Genomic DNA, 19,918 nt, shown 5'->3' with positions numbered 1-19,918 from the left:
TTTTTTGGATTCTATATATGTGTTAGCATACGGTATTTATTTTTCTCTTTCTGACTAACTTCACTCTGTATGACAGACTCTAGGTCCATCCACCTCACTACAAATAACTCAATTTCATTTCTTTTTATGGCTGAGTAATATTCCATTGTATATATATGCCACATCTTTATCCTTTCATCTGTTGATGGACACTTAGGTTGCTTCCATGTCCTAGCTATTGTAAATAGAACTGCAATGAACATTGTGGTGCATGACTCTTTTTCAATTATGGTTTTCTCAGGGTATATGCCCAGTAGTGGGATTGCTGGGTCGTATTATACTTCTATTTTTAGTTTTTTAATGAACTTCCACATAGAGGTTGTATCAGTTTACATTCCCACCAACAGTGCAAGAGAGTTCCCTTCTCTCCACACCCTACCCAGCATTTTTGATGTAGTTTTTTTGATGATAGGAATTCTGACTGGTGTGTGGTGATACCTCATTGTAGTTTTGATTTGCATTCCTCTAATGATTAGTGATGTTGAGCATCCTTTCATGTGTTTGTTGGCAATCTGTATATCTTCTTTGGAGAAATGTCTATTTAGGTCTTCTGCCCATTTTTGGATTGGGTTGTTTGTTTTTTTGATATTGAGCTTCATGAGCTGCTTTTATAGTTTGGAGATTAATCCTTTGTCCATTGCTTCATTTGAAAATATTTTTTCCCATTCTGAGGGCTTTCTTTTTGCCTTGTTTATGGTTTCCTTTGCTGTACAAAAGCTTTCAAGTTTCACTAGGTCCCATTTGTTTATTTTTGTTTTTATTTCCATTTCTCTAGGAGGTGGGTCAAAAAGGATCTTGCTGTGATTTATGTCATAGAGTGTTCTGCCTGTTTTCCTCTTAGAGTTTTATGGTGTCTGACATTACATTTAGGTCTTTAATCCATTTTGAGTTTATTTTTGTGTATGGTGTTAGGAAGTGTTCTAATTTCATTGTTTTATATGTAGCTGTCCAATTTTCCCAACACCTCTTATTGAAGAGGTTGTCTTTTCTCCATTGTATACTCTTGCCTCCTTTATCAAAGATAAGTTGACCATATGTGCCTGGGTTTACCTCTGGGCTTTCTATCCTGTTCCTTTCATGTATATTTCTGTTTTTGTGCCAATACCATACTGCCTTGATTACTGTAGCTTTGTAGTATAACTTGAAGTCAGGGAGCCTGATTCCTCTAGCTCTGTTTTTCTTTCTCAAGATTGCTTTTGCTATTCGGGGTCTTTTGTGTTTCCATACAAACTGTGAAATTTTTTGTTCTAGTTCTGTGAAAAATATCATTGGTAGTTTGATAGGGATTGAACTGAACCTGTAGATTGCTTTGGGTAGTATAGTCATTTTCACAATGTTGATTCTTACAATCCAAGAACATGGCATACCTCTCCATCTGTTTGTATCATCTTTAATTTCTTTCATCAGTGTCTTATAGTTTTCTGCATACAGGTCTTTTGTCTCCTTAGATAGGTTTATTCCTAGGTATTTTATTCTTTTTGTTACAATGGTAAATGGGAGTGTTTCCTTAAATTCTCTTTCAGATATTTCATCATTAGTGTATAGGAGTGCAAGAGATTTCTGCACATTAATTTTGTATCCTGCTACTTTACCAAATTCATTGATTCGCTCTAGGAGTTTTCTGGTAGCATCCTTAGGATTCTCTACGTATAGTATCATGTCATCTGCAAACAGTGACAGCTTTACTTCTTCTTTTCCGATTTGGATTCCTTTTATTTCTTTTTCTTCTCTGATTGCTGTGGCTAAAACTTCCAAAACTGTTAAATGATAGTGCTGAGAGTGGGCAACCTTGACTTGTTCCTGATCTTAGAGGAAATGATTTCAGTTTTTCACCATTGAGAACGATGCTGGCTTTGGGTTTGTCATATATGGGCTTTATTATGTTGAGGTAAATTGCCTCTATGTTTACTTTCTGGAGAGTTTTTATCATAAATGGGTGTTTTTGTAGAAAGCTTTTTCTGCATCTATTGAGATGATCATATGGTTTTTATTCTTCAGTTTGTTAATATGGTGCATCACGGTGATTGATTTGCGTATATTGAAGAATCCTTGCATTCCTGGGATAAACCCCACCTGATCATGTGTATGATCCTTTTAATGTGTTGGATTCTGTTTTCTAGTATTTTGATGAGGATTTTTGCATCTATGTTCATCAGTTATATTGACCTGTAGTTTTCTTTTTTTGTGACATCTTTGTCTGGTTTTGGTGTCAGAGTGATGATGGCCTCTTAGAATGAGTGTGGAAGTGTTCCTCCCTCTGTTCTATTTTGGAGAAGTTTAAGAAGGATAGGAGTTATCCCTTCTCTAAATGTTTGATAGAATTTGGCTGTGAAGCCATCTGGTCCTGGGCTTTTGTTTGTTGGAAGATTTTTAATCACATTCTCAATTTCAGTGCTTGTGATTGGTCTGTTTATATTTTCTATTTCTTCCTGGTTCAGTCTCAGAAGGTTGTGCTTTTCTAAGAATTTGTCCGTTTCTTCCAGGTTGTCCATTTTATTGGCATATAATTGATTGTAGTAATCTCTCATGATCCTTTGTATTTCTGCAGGGTCACTTGTTACTTCTCCTTTTTTATTTCTAATTTTATAGATTTGAGTCTTCTCCCTTTTTTTCTTGATGAGTCTGGCTAATGTTTTATCAATTTTGTTTATCTTACCAATTAACCAGCTTTTAATTTTATTTATCTTTGTTATTGTTTCCTTCATTTCTTTTTCATTTATTTCTGATCTGATCTTTATGATTTCTTTCCTTCTGTGAACTTTAGGGTGTTTTTGTTCTTCTTTCTCTAATTGCTTTCGGTGCAAGGTTAGGTTGTTTATTCGAGATGTTTCCTGCTTCTTAAGGTGGGCTTGTATTGCTATAAACTTGCCTCTTAGAACTGCTTTTGATGCATCCCATAGGTTTTGTGTCATCATATTTTCATTTGTTTCTAGGTATTTTTTTATTTCCTCTTTGATTTCTTCAGTGATCTCTTGGTTATTTTGTAGTGTACTGTTTAGCCTCCATGTGTTTGTATTTTTTACAGATTTTTTTCCTTGAATTGAAGGAAATAAGACTGTGGTTGGAAAAGATCCTTGATACGATTTCAATTTTCTTAAGTTTACCAAGTCTTGATTTGTGACCCAAGATATGATATATCCTGGAGAATGTTCCATGAGCACTTGAGAAATATGTGTATTCTGTTGTTTTTGGATGGAATGTCTTATAAATATCAATTAAGTCCATCTTGTTTAATGTATCATTTAAAGCTTGTGTTTTCTTATTTATTCTCATTTTGGATGATCTGTCCATTGGTGAAAGTGGGGTGTTAAAATCCCCTACTATGATTGTGTGATTTTCGATTTCCCCTTTTATGGCTGTGGGCCTTTGCCTTATGTACTGAGGTGCTCCTATGTTGGGGGCATAAATATTTACAATTGCTATATCTTCTTCTTGGATTGATCCCTTGATCATTATGTAGTTTCCTTCTTTGTCTCTTGTAATAGTCTTTATTTTAAAGTCTATTTTGTCTGATATGAGAATTGCTACTCCAGCTTTCTTTTGATTTCCATTTGCATGGAGTATCTTTTTCCATCCTATCACTTTCAGTCTGTGTGTGCCCCTAGTTCTGAGGTGGGTCTCTTGTAGACAGCATATATATGGGTCTTCTTCTTGTATCCATTCAGCCAGTCTATGTCTTTTGGTTGGAGAATTTAATCCATTTACATTTGAAGTAATTATCAATATGTATGTTCCTATTACTATTTTCTTAATTGTTTTGGGTTTGTTATTGTAGATCTTTTCCTTCTCTTGTGTTTCCTGCCTAGAGAAGTTCCTTTAGCATTTATTTTAAAGCTGGTTTGGTGGTGCTGAATTCTCTTAGCTTTTGCTTGTCTGTAAATGTTTTAATTTCTCCATCGAATCTGAATGAAATCCTTGCTGGGTATAGTAATCTTGGTTGTAGCTTTTTCGCTTTCATCACTTTAAATATGTCCTGCCATTCCTTTCTGGCTTGCAGAGTTTCTGCTGAAAGATCAGCTGTTATTCTTATGGGGATTCCCTTTTATGTTATTTGTTGTTTTTCCCTTGCTGCTTTTAATATTTTTTCTTTGTATTTAATTTTTGATAGTTTGATTAATATGTGTCTTGGCATGTTTCTCCTGTATGGGACTTTCTGTACTTCCTGGACTTGATTGACTATTTCCTTTCCCATATTAGGGAAGTTTTCAATTATAATCCCCTCAAATATTTTCTCAGTCCCTTTCTTTTTCTCTTCTTCTTCTGAGACCCCTATAATTTGAAAGTTGGTGCTTTTAATGTTGTCCCAGAGGTCTCTGAGACTGTCCTCAATTCTTTTCATTCTTTTTTCTTTATTCTGCTCTACAGTAGTTATTTCCACTACTTTATGTTCCAAGTCACTTATCTGTTCTTCTGCCTCATTTATTTGGCTATTGATTCCTTCTAGAGAATTTCAAATTTCATTTATTGTGTTGCTCATCAGTGTTTGTTTGCTCTTTAGTTCTTCTAGGTCCTTGTTACATGTTTCTTGTATTTTCTCCATTCTATTTCCAAGATTTTTGGATCATCTTTACTATCATTTGTCTGAATTCTTTCTCAGGTAGACTGCCTATTTCCTCTTCATTTGTTTCATCTAATGGGTTTTTACCTTGCTCCTTCGTCTGCTGTGTGTTTCTCTGTCTTCTCATTTTGCTTAACTTACTGTGTTTGGGGTCTCTTTTTCACAGCCTGCAGGTTCATAGTTCCTACTGTTTTTGGTGTCTGCCCCCAATGGCTAAAGTTGGTTCAGTGAGTTGTGTAGGCTTCATGTGGAGGGGACTGGTGCCTGTGTTCTGGTGGATGAGGCTGGATCTTGTCTTTCTTGAGGGCAGAACTGCATCCCGTGGTGTGTTTTGGGGTGTCTGTGACCTTATTATGATTTAGGTAGCCTCTCTGCTAATGGGTGGGGTTGTGTTCCTGCCTTGCTAATTGTTTGACATAGGGTGTCCGGCACTGTAGCTTGCTGGTTGTTGAGTGGAGTTGGGTCTTAGCATTGAGAGGCAGATCTCTGGGAGCTTTTGTCATTTGATATTACGTGGAGCTGGGAGGTCTCTGGTGAACCAATGTCTTGAACTTGGCTCTCCCATCTCAGAGGCATAGGCCTGACATCCGGCCAGAGCACCAAGACCCTGTCAGCCATATGGCTCAGAAGAAAAGGGAGAAAAAAAGAAAAGAAAAGAAAGAAAGAAAGAAAGAAAGAAAGAAAGAAAGAAAGAAAGAAAGAAAGAAAGAAAGAAAGAAAGAAAGAAAGATAGAAAGAAAGAAAGAAAGAAAGAAAGAAAGAAAGAAAGAAAGAAAGAAAGAAAGAAAGAAAGAAAATAAAAAGTTATTAAAATAAAAAATACTATTCTTGCAAATTTTCTGTAAGTTTGAATTATGTCAAAATAGAAGGTTTTCTTAAGAAGACAAGGAATATTTAAGGCAGTATCAAGACCTTCAGTTCTGAGCTCTGCCATTGGGAGTAAGTGACTGATAGCACACAGGATTCCCAGCTTGAATTCAGAGAGTGCCAGCATAGAAGGTTGTACATTTTTATTTTAACTGAAAGTCATATTGACACAAACTTAATAAGAAGAAATTACTTCTTTCAGACTCTCAGTCAAAAACCTTGTGGAGGGAGCAGAAGAGCTGTGGTCTGTTGAGGACCTGCCAAAAGTGGGAGGTAGCACAACAAAGCCCAGGCCATGGAGAGTGCAGACCCAGGTTGGAAACCCACCTTAGTGGTTTACTACCTATGGAACATTCCCAGGTCCCTTGGCCTCCCTAAGTCCTCATCTGCAAAGTGGATATAAAGTATTCATACAGCAGAGTTAAGTGAGGAATAAAAATAACATATATAGAAGGCATGGAGGAGGTACTCAATACATGTGACCAATTTTGGGTGCCAGGTACTTCCATGCATTGATGCATTTAATCCTTACAAACACACTGAGAAATGTATCATTACTTTCATGTCTACGTTTTAGAAAGCAGACTCAGAACAGTTAAGTGTGTCGTACAATTTATAAGTAAATCACCCTATAGATTCCACCCCTACTGTGAGTGACTCCAGCCCTGCCTTGTTTCTTAGGCCACACTATCATGCAGACACACAACATGCACATGGAACAGTGTGTAGCAGGAATAGGAAAGAGAGTGGCTTCTGCACCAAACTGAAGTTAAATGATCCTGCAGCTAATGGCTCAAAGAACACCTATTGATCTTAACCTGTATTTTGAGGACTTCATTTACTTCTTCTTAATAAATGATAGAATAACTTGAAATGACATTTTCATTATTTCCTCAAACCATAACGCCAAAGGACCACTAGTGACATGTTAATTACGATGCCATTATAGATACGAGTCTTTTTCCATCTATTCCTACTGACATCACTACCTGCAATGTCATTAATAAGGGAATATCAGTGATGGCCTAGAAATCTCTATTATCAAGTTAGTTATACTTTGCTTTTTAGAATTACATAGGCTAAATTTTGGCCTTAAAAAGCCATCAACCAAGAATTACAAAGTACATTTCAAGTCACATATTTCAGTAAAATGTTAATATGGTCATTTCACAGATGAGAGAACTCAGACTCAGTGTTTCTAAAAATCTCATGCCTACAGTTCCGAGATTCAAATCTGAAAATCATTATCCAGGCTAGTGTAAACTATCTTAATTGCCATGGTAGGAGATGAGGATGAGAAAAATATCTAATAAAAATGGGTCACAAACTATCTAGGTTTGTTTTAATCAGTTATGTAAATTGGCTCCAGACCCACAAACTAAGCCCATGGAGAAAAAGAAATCAGGCCAGCTGAAAAGGTACATGGCTATATGCAGAAATGTTTGTAATTAAAGTATATTTTTAAAATGCCTTGATCTGTACATTCCAAACCTTAGCTATTCACAATAGAAGCCAAATACATGTTTGAGGAAGGAGGGAAAGAGAAATGGAAGGAAGGAAGGAGGGAAGAGAGGGAGGCAGGGAAGGAGGGAGGGGAGGGAGGGAGGGAGAAAGGACACAAGGAAAGAAAAGGCAGTCTTTTCTAAAGCTGTCAGTGCTGGTTAACAGCCAATGCATCACTTCTAATCCTAAGAGGAGTACAGTGAAATGGTAAAAAATTGCTACTTCCGAAGTCAAAGGGCTTAATCATTTTTAGCTAATCTGCAATCCTGTCATGCAGCATAGATTAAATTTGCCGCCATATTTGAACTCTTAACTCTCTCAGAAAAAATCCCAAAAGACTACACAACATAGTGTAATCTTGCATGTTCTCATTAACAGCTGCTCAATCCATATTCTTTTTCAAAAGCAGTTATACAAACCTAGTGAGTTCAACCAAAAGTATGGGGAAAATAATATCTGCCCTGCTCATAGCAATGTGGCTACTACAATGAGGAAATAACCTTTACACACACACACACACACACACACACACACACATACACACAAACTTTGGTTTGAAGACAGTTGTTAATTATAAAGCACTCTTCACGTGAGTTGTAACACTCAGGGAGATCACTAGTGGCCTGGCCCAGGTCTCTGCTCTATACACCTTTAAGGTGATATGTATTATTATTGTTGTTGTTACAATTATTGTTATTAAATATTCAAAAAATCCACAGTCATGTCAGGAGGGGCATCAACTGCGGTTCACTCAAAGGGCACAGACAGTACCCACCAGACTAGCACAGGGCAAAACTATTGATCATTAACTTTCTTGAACAGCAAAGTCCTTAACATACATATGTAGTACTCAGTAAATGTTTGATGAAGAGACCTAAAAAAGGGGAGCACTCCCTTACTCTGCTTGAGCTTCCCTCAAACATCTCACCACAGGGCAGCAATAAGAAAAACAATAAAAATAGGCAGTATTAACATTATATAATCACTTAACATTCATTACCTCATTTAATCCCCACAACAAACTTAGGAAATAAGTACTGTCATCATCCCCATTCCACATATGAGAAAACTGAGGCTCAGATACGAGAAATTATTTGCCCAAAGGCAAACAATAAATGGTAAGTCATGGAAATGAGCTTCCAACCGATTTCCCTGACTGCAATGCCTGTGCTCTTAACCTCAGATGAGGATACAATATCACATCTATCCTTCATGTTGGAAAAGAAACATAGCCCCAAAGAGGCTAACAAAAGAACAGCTAAAATGATGGCTGGCAGTCTGGGGTTCCCTTACATTTGAAAAGCCCAGGGCATTAAGTCTGCCTGTTGTAAGTGGGGATATTGCAGGACATGCAAATCCACGGTCCTATTAAATGTGCATTCACAGAAAAGTACCAACGTCTGCAGCCCTCTTTGATGGTATATTTATCACAGTTTCTAGGGTTAGACTTACACAGCTCACCCTGGTTTAATAGGTTTCTACTTTTTGCCAACTACTAATGAAGCAAGACCTTTTCCATTCCACTCAGAGGAGAGAAACCGCAGCAGAAGAGATCTTCTGTCAGCACGCCTTTGAAAACTAATGGACTTTGAATGTGACCTTAGAACGGTCTGGTGAGAGGAGCCCCAGATGATCCTCTTCACCTGCATCCGTTGGAGCCCTGAAGCCTTCTCTTCCTGAGAATCCTCTATTAAAATGCAGAAGGCTTCGTCACTGCCAGACACAATGCCAGATCCCTGTGGTTCCAGCCGAGTTCCAGAGTTGGCCTCCAGCCTTTGTATTCACAGCACCTGCCCGAGCTCCCCTATCCAACCGAATTCCCAGCCCTTCTCCTTGATCAGCCCAGGCCTGTTGCTGCCCAGCCAGGACCTGGCAGGACTTACTCCTTCATTATGTATGTTCACTACCAAATTTCCAGTCTCAGGCTCTCTCCACTGGTTCACCTCCCCCAGCCTTCAAATACCTCAACACCATGATATTTATCATCCACACCAGCATACTCTTGAGAGTGAAAGCAGACAGTATATCAGTATTATGCTGGGACAAGAGACCTAAATCTGCAAACCTAGATCTGGTCACCCCATCAAATACCCACGTGACTGCCTTATCCTTAAAACAAAATTACAGTTCAGTCTAGTGTCTTTTCCAGAAACTCATCCAATTTCTTCCCCTTTCTTCTCCACCAAAATTCTAGAATTTGTGGTCTACAAAAATGGCCTGCATGTATTCACTGCCCCGCTCCTTGCTAATCTCTAATCAAACTTCTGCATCTACCATTCAACTGAACGGATGTTCTACATACTAAATCAAATCTCCTTTTTTCAGTCCTCATTCTCCTAAAGCCCTCTACTTGATTTGGTCCTGCTCAGTCCTTCTACACCCCACCCTGAGCTTCCTGAAAATCACTGTCTCATCTGTTCTTTGTTCCCTATTATAAATGGTAGGTACCTTTAAATATTTGAAAAACCTGCCTTTTCTGAGTTAAATCTCAGTCATCCCTCATTTAGCATGATTATGAGACACTCTCATCCTGGCTGCTTCCTCTGGCTGAGCTCCAGTTCATCAATATTCTCCTTAGAATGCTTCATCCAGGAAGAAGCACACCCTGACCAGCACAGAGAAACTCAAGACTGTGTCTCTGCACTTGTCCTCTTTCCACTATTTCTGCCTCATACTGTCTTAGCTCTGTTAGCAGCCTCTTCACTCTGGTGGCTTCTATCATGGTGACAGTCAACAAAATCTCCTGGACCCTCATTGGTGAATTCTTACTAAGTTGCTTTCTTCCATCTTGACCTTATGCAGTGAACTTTTTTGTCAACCCAAATAAAGGATTTTACATTTATCCCTGTTACATTTCAACATCTTAATTTCAATCCTATTTCACAGCCTGTCAAGACCCTTTTGAGTTTTAATGCCAAAGTCTATCATGTTAAACCTTCTTTCTATTGAGTTGTCTACAAATTTGATAACCATCCCTTATGTGATTTTCTCTTCTCTATGTCAGTTTCAGCTTGGAAACAGCTGATTTTTCAAATATACATGTTAAAGACCTATTCTCTGCCTCTCAGCTGTTCTGTGTGACAGTGTGTCACCAGGAGTTCTCACTTTCCCAGTCTGGCATGATTAGTCCTGTCATTTGGAACAGTGGTTCTCAAACTTGAGTGGACATCAGCATTACCTGTCACATTTGTTAAAATGCATATTCCCAGACCCAAACCAAGTATTCCTGATTGGTAGATTGGAGATGAATCCAAAAATAAGTGCCTTTAACAAGCATCCCAAGTGACTAATGACTAAACAAACTGCACATAATATTTAAACACTTGTTTAGGACCACAAATTTCCACTTTTCTGAATCTTTGTGCATTAGAGGGTGGAGGGAAGGAACAATGGTAGAGAAGAGTTATGTTTTCTAACTGCCCTTTCAGCTCCCAAAGAACTTTTCTTTTTTATGATAAATGACAATGTTATCAGAAAGAATACCCCAAAGAAATTTCACCAGGCAAAAAGGAACATTTACATTAAAACAACAATCCATAACAGAAGGCAGTTGCAAAAACGTGAAAGATGTGGGCATGCCTGAGGATGCAGGAAATGATTTACGCTATTTCAAATTACCATTTTTTAAAAATTGAAATAATTTAATATTGTGATTTATCTTTCAAATGCATGTTTTCTTATTTTTTTCTTATTTTAGCATCCATTTATGGTCAAACGTTTTGGTGAGTTTCACTGGACTTTCTGTGTCTTAAATAGGATTGGGAAAGAAGAGGAAACCATGGTAGTCACCCTGCCACTCAGGCTACCTCCCTTGACACAGGTAATCCTACAGACAACAAACAGGTAGCTGCCACAGGGGAGGAGGGTCGGGGGGTCAGGGAAAATAGGTGAAGAGGATTAAGAGGTACAAACTTTCAGTTACAAAATAAACAAGCCTCAGGATGTAATATATAGCATAAGGAATATGGTGACTAATACTGTAATAACTTTGTATGGAAGCAGATGGTTTCTAGACTTACCGTGGTGATCATTACATAATGTATATAAATGTCAAGTCACTATGTAGTTCACCTGAAGTTAACATAATATTTTACATTAACTATATTTCAATAAAATTAAAAATAATACATAAGTAAATAAAAGACTACTGAAACTCTACACTATTAGGTAATAATTATAACTGTTATAAGTGCATATTGTTTTATAGTTTACCAAATATTTTGTAAGGGAATTGAACATGATATCATTCTGCCAATATTCAGTTACTCTTTGTTCACATTTTCTAGGAAAATGGTGCCGAATAATTTCTTAAAGGACAAGACTTGAAATTACCTTAAAAAGTAGACATAGGGCTTCGCTGGTGGCGCAGTGGTTGAGAGTCCGCCTGCCGATGCAGGGGACACGGGTTCGTGCCCCGGTCCGGGAAGATCCCACATGCTGCAGAGCGGCTGGGCCCGTGAGCCATGGCCGCTGAGCCTGCGCGTCCAGAGCCTGTGCTCCGTGGCGGGAGAGGCCACGGCAGTGAGAGGCCCGCGTACCGCAAAAAAAAAAAAAAAAAGAAAAGAAAAAGTAGACATAGGTTAGAGAACCAAAATTGGGTCCACTCATCTGAAACACAGCAAAGCCAAACCCCTTACACCAGGTTATGATGATGGAAAGTACAGCATTTATTATGAGGCTAAGCAAGATCAGGCAGCCCATGCTCAAAAGACCTGAACTCCCTGATGGCTTTCAGGGATGGGTTTTTAAAGACAGTGTGAGGGAGAGGGTCGCAGGGTGCCTGATCAGCTTGTGCACGATTCTCTGATTGGTTGACGGTGAGCTAACAGAGTGATGTTTTAGGAATCTCAACCGTCAACCTTCTGGTTCCAACTGGGATCTATGTGCTGGTGGTCAGGATGGAGTTAACTTCTTCCACCTGGTGGGGGGGTTTTAGTATCTGCAAAACAAACATATGGCTCAGGATAGCATCTATAGCCCTTGAGGAGGAACTAAACATCCTTAACTTTGTTTTATGGATAAATTATTATAGTTTTGTCTTGCTTGACTAGTTTCTTTTGTTTCTGCATTTTCACACTTCTCTGACTAAATTTGCTCTTTGGAACTCAGAGAAGGCCTAGGAGGCTAAAGCTTTTCTACAAACAAGAGGCAGGGATGCAGAGGTCTGTCCCCAACAAGGCCCCAAAGGGTCCTGCTCTGTTTCACATATTTAAAGAGCTTCTTTATGGCCTTAAATTTAAAGAGATTATTTTGGTCTCAGTTTATATGTCTTTGACTTGAGATTTATAAAACAACTCCTCTGGTCATACATTTATGCAATGTTATATCTGTAGTTGTTATTAAAAAGAATTTCAAATATTTTTATGCTCTATTTTTAATTTTTCTTATTTTAAATTTCTTATTTATTTTAAAATCAGCATTATTTTACAGGTTATTAATTTCATGGGTTTAGTTTTCCTTTAAGTTTTTTATACTTTGCTCTTTTAAAACACTGTATTTAAAGATGTATCACTAGTGATAGTTACCTATCGTATTTTAACATTTTTTAGCCTTATGACTGACTCACCTCCTTTAAGTTCTTTCATTTTATTTAACCATCCCTATTCTCATCTTGTGCTTTTCTATTTTTGGCCTCTTGCCTTTCACAGTGCCTGACAAAAAAGTGGGTCATAGGAATGCTCAAAATGGAAGGAATCCAGTTACAACCAGGAAAGTGTCAAAGGTGCCCAGCCACCTTTGTACCTGTTAATCTAGCTTCTCCTAATTCATCCTTATGGCTCAGCAGACTCACAAGAAATCCCATAATAGCGACTTTCAAATAATCTACCTAGAATAATTTGTCATTTTTCTTATGCTCTTAATTTGTTAGAGTACTAGTGTTATAACTAGTTATAAGTAAAGTTAGAATGTGCATGTTCCAAACAGTTTTTGTTTGTTTGTTTTGCGGTACGCGGGCCTCTCACCGTTGTGGCCTCTCCCGCCGCGGAGCACAGGCTCCGGACGCGCAGGCCCAACGGCCATGGCTCACGGGCCCAGCCGCTCCGCGGCATGTGGGATCTTCCCAGACCGGGGCACGAGCCCGTGTCCCCTGCATCGGCAGGCGGACTCTCAACCACTGCGCCACCAGGGAAGCCCTACTGTTTTTGTTTTGTTTTATTTTTCTTCACCTAAACTTCTGCTGTAATTACGTTCATGCACAGTCAAATCATTGAGTAAAATGATCCATTCACATACATTAATCCATCAGACTCATGTGGAAAGAGAGAGAGAAACGATAGCGGTTGCCGTTTATTCAGGGCCACGCTCTGTGTTAAGTGATTGAAATATAGATGATAGATATAGATGATATAGATATAGACACAGATATAGATATGATATAGATACAGATATAGATATAGATACAGATACAGATGATGATAGAGATAGAGATATAGATTATATAGATAGATATAGATATACATTCTGATTAATTTTCACAAAGAGTGGAGACTTCCCTGCTCCTTCTATTACTCCACACAACATGCTAGTTGTAGAGGATACAGTGCTGGAGGACTCATTATCCAAGCTGCCGGGATTACTGTCACCTCACTGTTGGACCTCTCTCAGATTTGCCCTCAGCTGAGGAGAGCCCCTCACCCAAGGTCATACCTCTTCCCAGGGGCAGCCACATTCCATAACTGATCAAAGGGGAAGGGAATATAAGGACCAGCCTCCTTGTCCAAACCCAGGACAACCCTGAATGGCCATTCCAGCTCCAGAGCTCCCCTGGGACTGGCTGGAGCCCAGCTCCTCTATCTGTGTGTCCTGCTTCCTTCCCTCCTTTCACTGTATGAATCCTGAAAGTACTCCCTAATAAATGTCCTACACATAAATTTCCTTATCAGGGTCTGCTTCTTGGAAAACCTGACCTACAACATTGTGGTGAAACATAGCAATTTTTATTTATGCCTCCTCTTTAACAAAGAAAGCACTAAAGGCAGTTTTCGTGAATATGTAAATACAAGTTAACATATTAGAGGTGGCAGAGGAAGAATAAAGAAATCAAGCACATAAAATGGAGCCAGGCATGTGGCTAATACAAAAATGAATCCCTTAGCTGAGCCATAAATCTGGCTCTTTTTTGCTAATGTAAAAGAAAGTAAACTCTTCAGTCCTACAATTCACTGTAACCTTAAGATATCTGGTTAAATAAACAGTTGCTCAGGAAAAACAAAAACCAAAGAGAAAATACCTCCTCAGAACTCATATAAAGATTTTCACAGCCTTACATTAGATGCACAGGTAAGTTCCATGAGGATGTGTTTGACTGGCTGGTACGGTGACCAACTTGTCCAGGTTTGTCCTGGACAAGAAAGTGTCCTGAGACATGCACTTTCTGTTCTAAAACCAGGACTATCTGGACAAACTGGAATGGTTGGTCACCCTGGTGATAATAAACTCCAACATCAAGACATTGACTGCAACTCCAACATTTTTACTCCAACAGTAAAAAGCAAATCTGCAAGGGGCCAATATGAATCAGTCTAGGCACATAGGTTTATGCTGGCATGACTCAATCCAGGAATATTTTTAGGTTATCCAGAGGAACATTTAAAGCACACAGCCTTCACACAACCCTCCATGAATATTGTTGACCTCCGCTGAACTTTTGAAAGATGATGCACACGGCCATTTTATGCTGTCAGTTCACTACAGATCCTTACACTTGAGCAGAGCTAGGAATAGAGTTAACATTCTTGGGTGAAAATTGAAAAGCTTGACAAGCACAGAAAGGTGATTTCAGCTCCACTTGGCAGTGAGCTGAGGGAGCATTTGGGAGCAGGAACAAAATTCTCCTTTGAAAGTAATTTTGAATCTTCTCTACTACATAAATGCATGCAATGGGGTAAAAATATTCTACTCCAAGAACTGTGTCACCACAATTTTAGCCTGGAAGAACCAGGAAGTGAAAAAGGCAGATATTACCCCAAAAAATCAATGACAATAAAACATCTATAGAATAATTAACTAGACTCCTTGCCACTTTCAAGTACGTCAACCAAAATCAAACTATCCGAGGAATTAACCACAAAGTAACTGAATAATTGCCCAGGACCTGCATCTCATTAAAATGGGATATTCCCATACATTCACCATCTATTCTATAACTAAAATAATAATCCACCAGTTTATAATGCTGAGTTGCCTCTAATGGACTTTACCTAAGTGTTACAGTCAATAATACTGATTTAGGAGTTCCAGTTTAGCAGCTGTCTTCCAGCAAATAACCTTTGGAAGTCATTTAACAAACAAATGTTCCTTTTTCCTGAGTGATCTAATCAGCAATCATATGGATTTTCTTTTCTGGTTAAGTTCTAGTTGTCAATTGTAATTTGTAAAAGAAACTGGGAGGAAGTTGGAAACAAAGATGGCAATTACCCAGCTAAACTGGGGTTTGTGTATGGCTGCACACATGTCAGATATGCTTGAGAATATTTTCTATTTCCATTGACAAAATTTCCAAATGATTGCTAACATTCTTTCTCATATTCTATTGCACGAATAATCACAAGTAAAACTGAAATGAAGATATTCAGTGATGCCCGATCTGCAAAGCAGAGGCAGTGACAATTGTCTCTTGAATTCACAAGGCATAGAGGTATAGTCAGTTTTATCTTTCCAAACCATAACTTTTTCCTTCCCTTCATAGATCAATCGGTTGAAATAACTGCACAGTAAGACAAAGAAGAGTCCCCTGGAAAGTCCAAACAAGGAAGATTGTCTTTCCTGTGCATTATTTGTAGTTTTCCAGGGAGATATCAACTCTCTTAGAAAGTATCTCAGGGATTCACCCCACAAAATCTGGAGCACTGGCATCTACTGGGGGCTTCTGAGCTGTGGCAGTGGCCCCCAAAGATTTTCAGCTCTCAAGAGTCTTGTTTGTATTTCTTTATCGCCTTATTCACCAGTTCATTTCCAACGCTTCCATTTCATTGTGGGCTGAGTCAAACCAGTGGAGGACAGAATAGCTGGGTGCCCCAGATCACGGTCCCCTACCAGCTTCACACTACCTAAATCCCATTCCAAGCCATTTTGCTATTTGTCTTGCAGCTTTACTTATTAAACAGGAGGGAAAGAACACCCTTTGCTGCACAATGAAGTTATCCGTTTCCTCAGCTCATCACACAGGCGAGCTTTCCTTCCTTCTGAATAACTAGTTTCATCTGCGATGAAGAGGGCTGAAATTTTACTACTCAACCTGCTAATTTTGCATTGCACCAAAGGGAAGGTCAGTAATCTTGACAGAAGATTTAAAACATAAGGAGCTTAGCAAGCAGGTCTAGGAACTTAACGCGCCGTGCCCTCACAGTGCACTGCTAATGGAGCTCGATTTCACTTTGCAGCTGGCTTTTCAAAAAAGCTGATGAGGACAGAATGGTCCCTCCCTCCCTCTCCCACCCCATCCCCCTGTAGTTCGGCATTTTGTACACCTCCAGACAAGACTAACAAGCCAGCTCTTGGCGGTGAAAGGCAGGACTGCAGTGGGCATCCCGGCTCCCAGCTTCATGAACTCTTGAATCAGCGTAATTTCCAAATACATCACTGTCAGTACACACCTTTATCCTGCCATCAAAGAGCCCAGAAATTGGACTGCCATCTCATTCTTCTTTTCTAAAGGTTAAACGAGCCTTTTGAAAAAAATTAGTTATATTTTACTGTGTGTGGATATTAAGTTTTCCTTGAACAGATGAATGGTATGTAAGCATTTCACTCTCTAAAGAAGAACATAATATTTCTATTTCCAAAATGTACATGCATACATTTGTTTAAAAATAGCTTCCTTCATTATCATAATGATTTTTCCCCCTGTGTTCAGGAGCTCAGGGAATTAGTGATAAATGTAAATGTAATCAAGGGCACCACTGTGCTCTTAATTTGGCAAGTGAAAACCATTTATATCTCCCATCATTGTGGCAGGACAAGTCAGTTTTATTACCAGAAGAAGCTTGGAAGTAATGTTTGCCATCTGACTTTTTTTTTTTTTTCACGTCTATGTCTTGCCTGAATAAAAATCCTGGCCTCTAATATAAAGTGTTTGTGCAGTTATGGGGAAAGGTACTGTTGTTAAGAGTGTAAATCAATACTACCTTTCTAGAGACAATCTGCCAAAAATACATTAAAAATGTAAAACCATGACTATCCTTTGACATAGACACTCCACTTTCATAAATTTACCAGGATGTAGTTGCACACAGAGAAAATGATGCATGTTCACTGTATTGCTGTTTACAACGGCAAGAAATAACTAAATAAGAAAACACCCTAAGTGTGCACTAAATGGCAACTAGTCAAATATATTATAGTATGAAAATAAAATGTAACACAACTATTTAAAATAATAGGATATTTGAACTATTGTTTAATAAGAAACATCTTGCACAGTATAAAGAATTCATATAAAATCTACTTCTGCCACAAATATTTATCAAACATTTACTAAATGACAGACAGACATCATTCTATAGCAGAGGTGGACAAACTTTTTCTACAAAAGTCCACATAGTAAGTATTTTAGGCTTTGCAGGTCATACGGTCCCTTCTGCAGCTGCTCAACTCTGCCACCGCAGCATGAAAGCAGTCCAGGCAATATGTAAACAAATGGGTGTGGCTATGTTCCAACAAAACTTTATTTACAAAAACTAGGCTGCTGGATGGATTTGGTTCCTGGCTGTTAGTTTGCTGACCCCGTTCTAGACATTGGGATATATAAGTGATGCAAAACATACAAAAAGTTCTGACTCCAAGGACCTTACATTTTGTAGGTATCTGTTGACCTATATGCATATATGTAAATATGATTAGGTGGATGTTCACCAATCATTCATTAAACAAATCTTTGGTGATTGTGCCAGACACCATGCTATAATTAGCTAACTATTCCATGGAAACTAAAGAGATTTGGTCCCTGCCCTCATAATGCTCAAGGTGTAGTGGAGAAGACAGACAAGAAAGCAAGTAAAAAGAACAATAACAGTTTGTTAAAAATTATAAGCAAATAAAATTATTAACATGGGTTATCCGGTTAGTGATATGTCGAATGAGTTTTCCTTTATCCTTTTTTACTTTACTCCATTGTTTGAGGTTTTTACAATAAGCATATTATATCATTTCAAAAACAATAAAGCTAGTCTCAAAAAGTTGTAAGTAATGAAAAGGATAAAAGTTTAATTCATATTTTCTATTGAATACATAATCCTAATGGATTTAGAACAGCAGGCAATCTACGTTTTTCACAGTAATTTGTTTCATCTTTGAAACTGTCTACTTAGAATAAAAGGTCTTACTCTTCTCTAAATAAATAAACAGACAAATAGAAATCCTTATCGTTGGGATATGGATGAGGAACTTAGAAAAGGACAAAAGAAACAATTCTTCTCCACTCACACACTAATCTCAAGTGTAAAACAAAGGGCTTAAGGAAGCATAGGCGATCAATGACACAAAGGCTGGCAACACTTTGAGATGACTGACTCCAAAAATAATTCCTTTTATTTTTATTTTGAAATGGAAGTGTATAGTAAAAAATGTGGCTTTCCCCAAAGAGAGGGCTAGGCTTTGCCCTTGACTTCTGGAAGGTAATCTCTGTCATACCTGATGGGAGTATCTGTGTTTAGAGTGGGGGCTGGCCACACCCAAAAAAGCAACCATGTGATTTAGGGTGTGAGCTTTGGGTCACATAGTATAAGTCGACCTGGTGACTGAGATCAATCGTAAGGGCAATCAATCAATCACGCCTATAAAATGAAGTCCCAGTAAAAACTTTGGATATCAAAGCTCAGGTGAGCATCCTGGTTGGCAGTACTCCGTGTGTATTTTCATACACTGATACCAGGAGGGCTATGTGTCCCCAGGACAACAGAAGCTTTCTATTCAGTTCACTCTCAGACTCTGCCCTAAGCACCTCTTCCTCCTGCTTATTTTAACCTATATCTTTTCCCTGTAATAACCATTACCAAGCATATGGTTTGTTTCTGTGAATTCTTGTGAGTCAACTGAGTGAAATATGGAACGAGAGGGTGGTTTTGAGAACACCCCAAACTTGCAGTTGGTGTCAGAAGTGAGGGTGGTCCTGTGGAGGACTGTGCCCTAAGAACCTGCAGTTTGGCTAACTCTGTGTAGAGAGCATTCAGAGGAAGAAGAAGACAAGACAATCTGTTGGTGGAACTTCAACTCTCCATTTGCAGTGAGACTACATGCTCTGGGTCTCTTTCTCCCTTTGCTTCTTCTGAGTCTCAAACATCATTCACCAGATTTAACAGAAAGAATGACTGCATAGTACATTCAGATTTTATAAATATAAAGATGCACAACTATCCTGATGAAAGGTATGTCTTTAGGGTACATTTACATATATTATTTTCATATTTTACTGGTAACTTAGTCTTAGAAAGATTTATATACAATATTTTTCTTCTTTCATATATAAGAAGCAAACAATGACTCAAAGACTCAAATCAGTGCAGCCCCAAAGAGCACAAATTTTGCCAAAATATTTTCCTGACAGCTTTTTAGTGAGTCAGAAAAAAAGTTTCATTTAATTTTCTCATTCTTTCCATTTTTTTATTTTTATTTTTTTTAACATCTTTATTGGAGTGTAATTGCTTTACAATGTTATGTTAGTTTCTGCTGTATAACAAAGTGAATCAGCTATACATCAGTATACATATCAGTATACATATATCCACATATCCCCTCCCTCTTGCGTCTCCCTCCCACCCTCCCTATCCCACCTCTCTAGGTGGTCACAAAGCACCAAGTTGATCTCCCTGTGCTATGCGGCTGCTTCCCACTAACTATCTATTTTACATTTGGTAGTGTATATATGTCAATGCCACTCTCTGACTTTGTCACAGCTTACCCTTCCCCCTCCCCATATCCTCAAGTCCATTCTCTACGTCTGCATCTTTATTC

Source organism: Globicephala melas, chromosome 10 (genome assembly GCF_963455315.2).
Source record: "Globicephala melas chromosome 10, mGloMel1.2, whole genome shotgun sequence".
Taxonomy (NCBI): Eukaryota; Metazoa; Chordata; class Mammalia; order Artiodactyla; family Delphinidae; genus Globicephala; species Globicephala melas.
The sequence above is the reverse complement of the archived record's forward strand: the minus strand, read 5'-3'. Positions refer to the sequence as shown.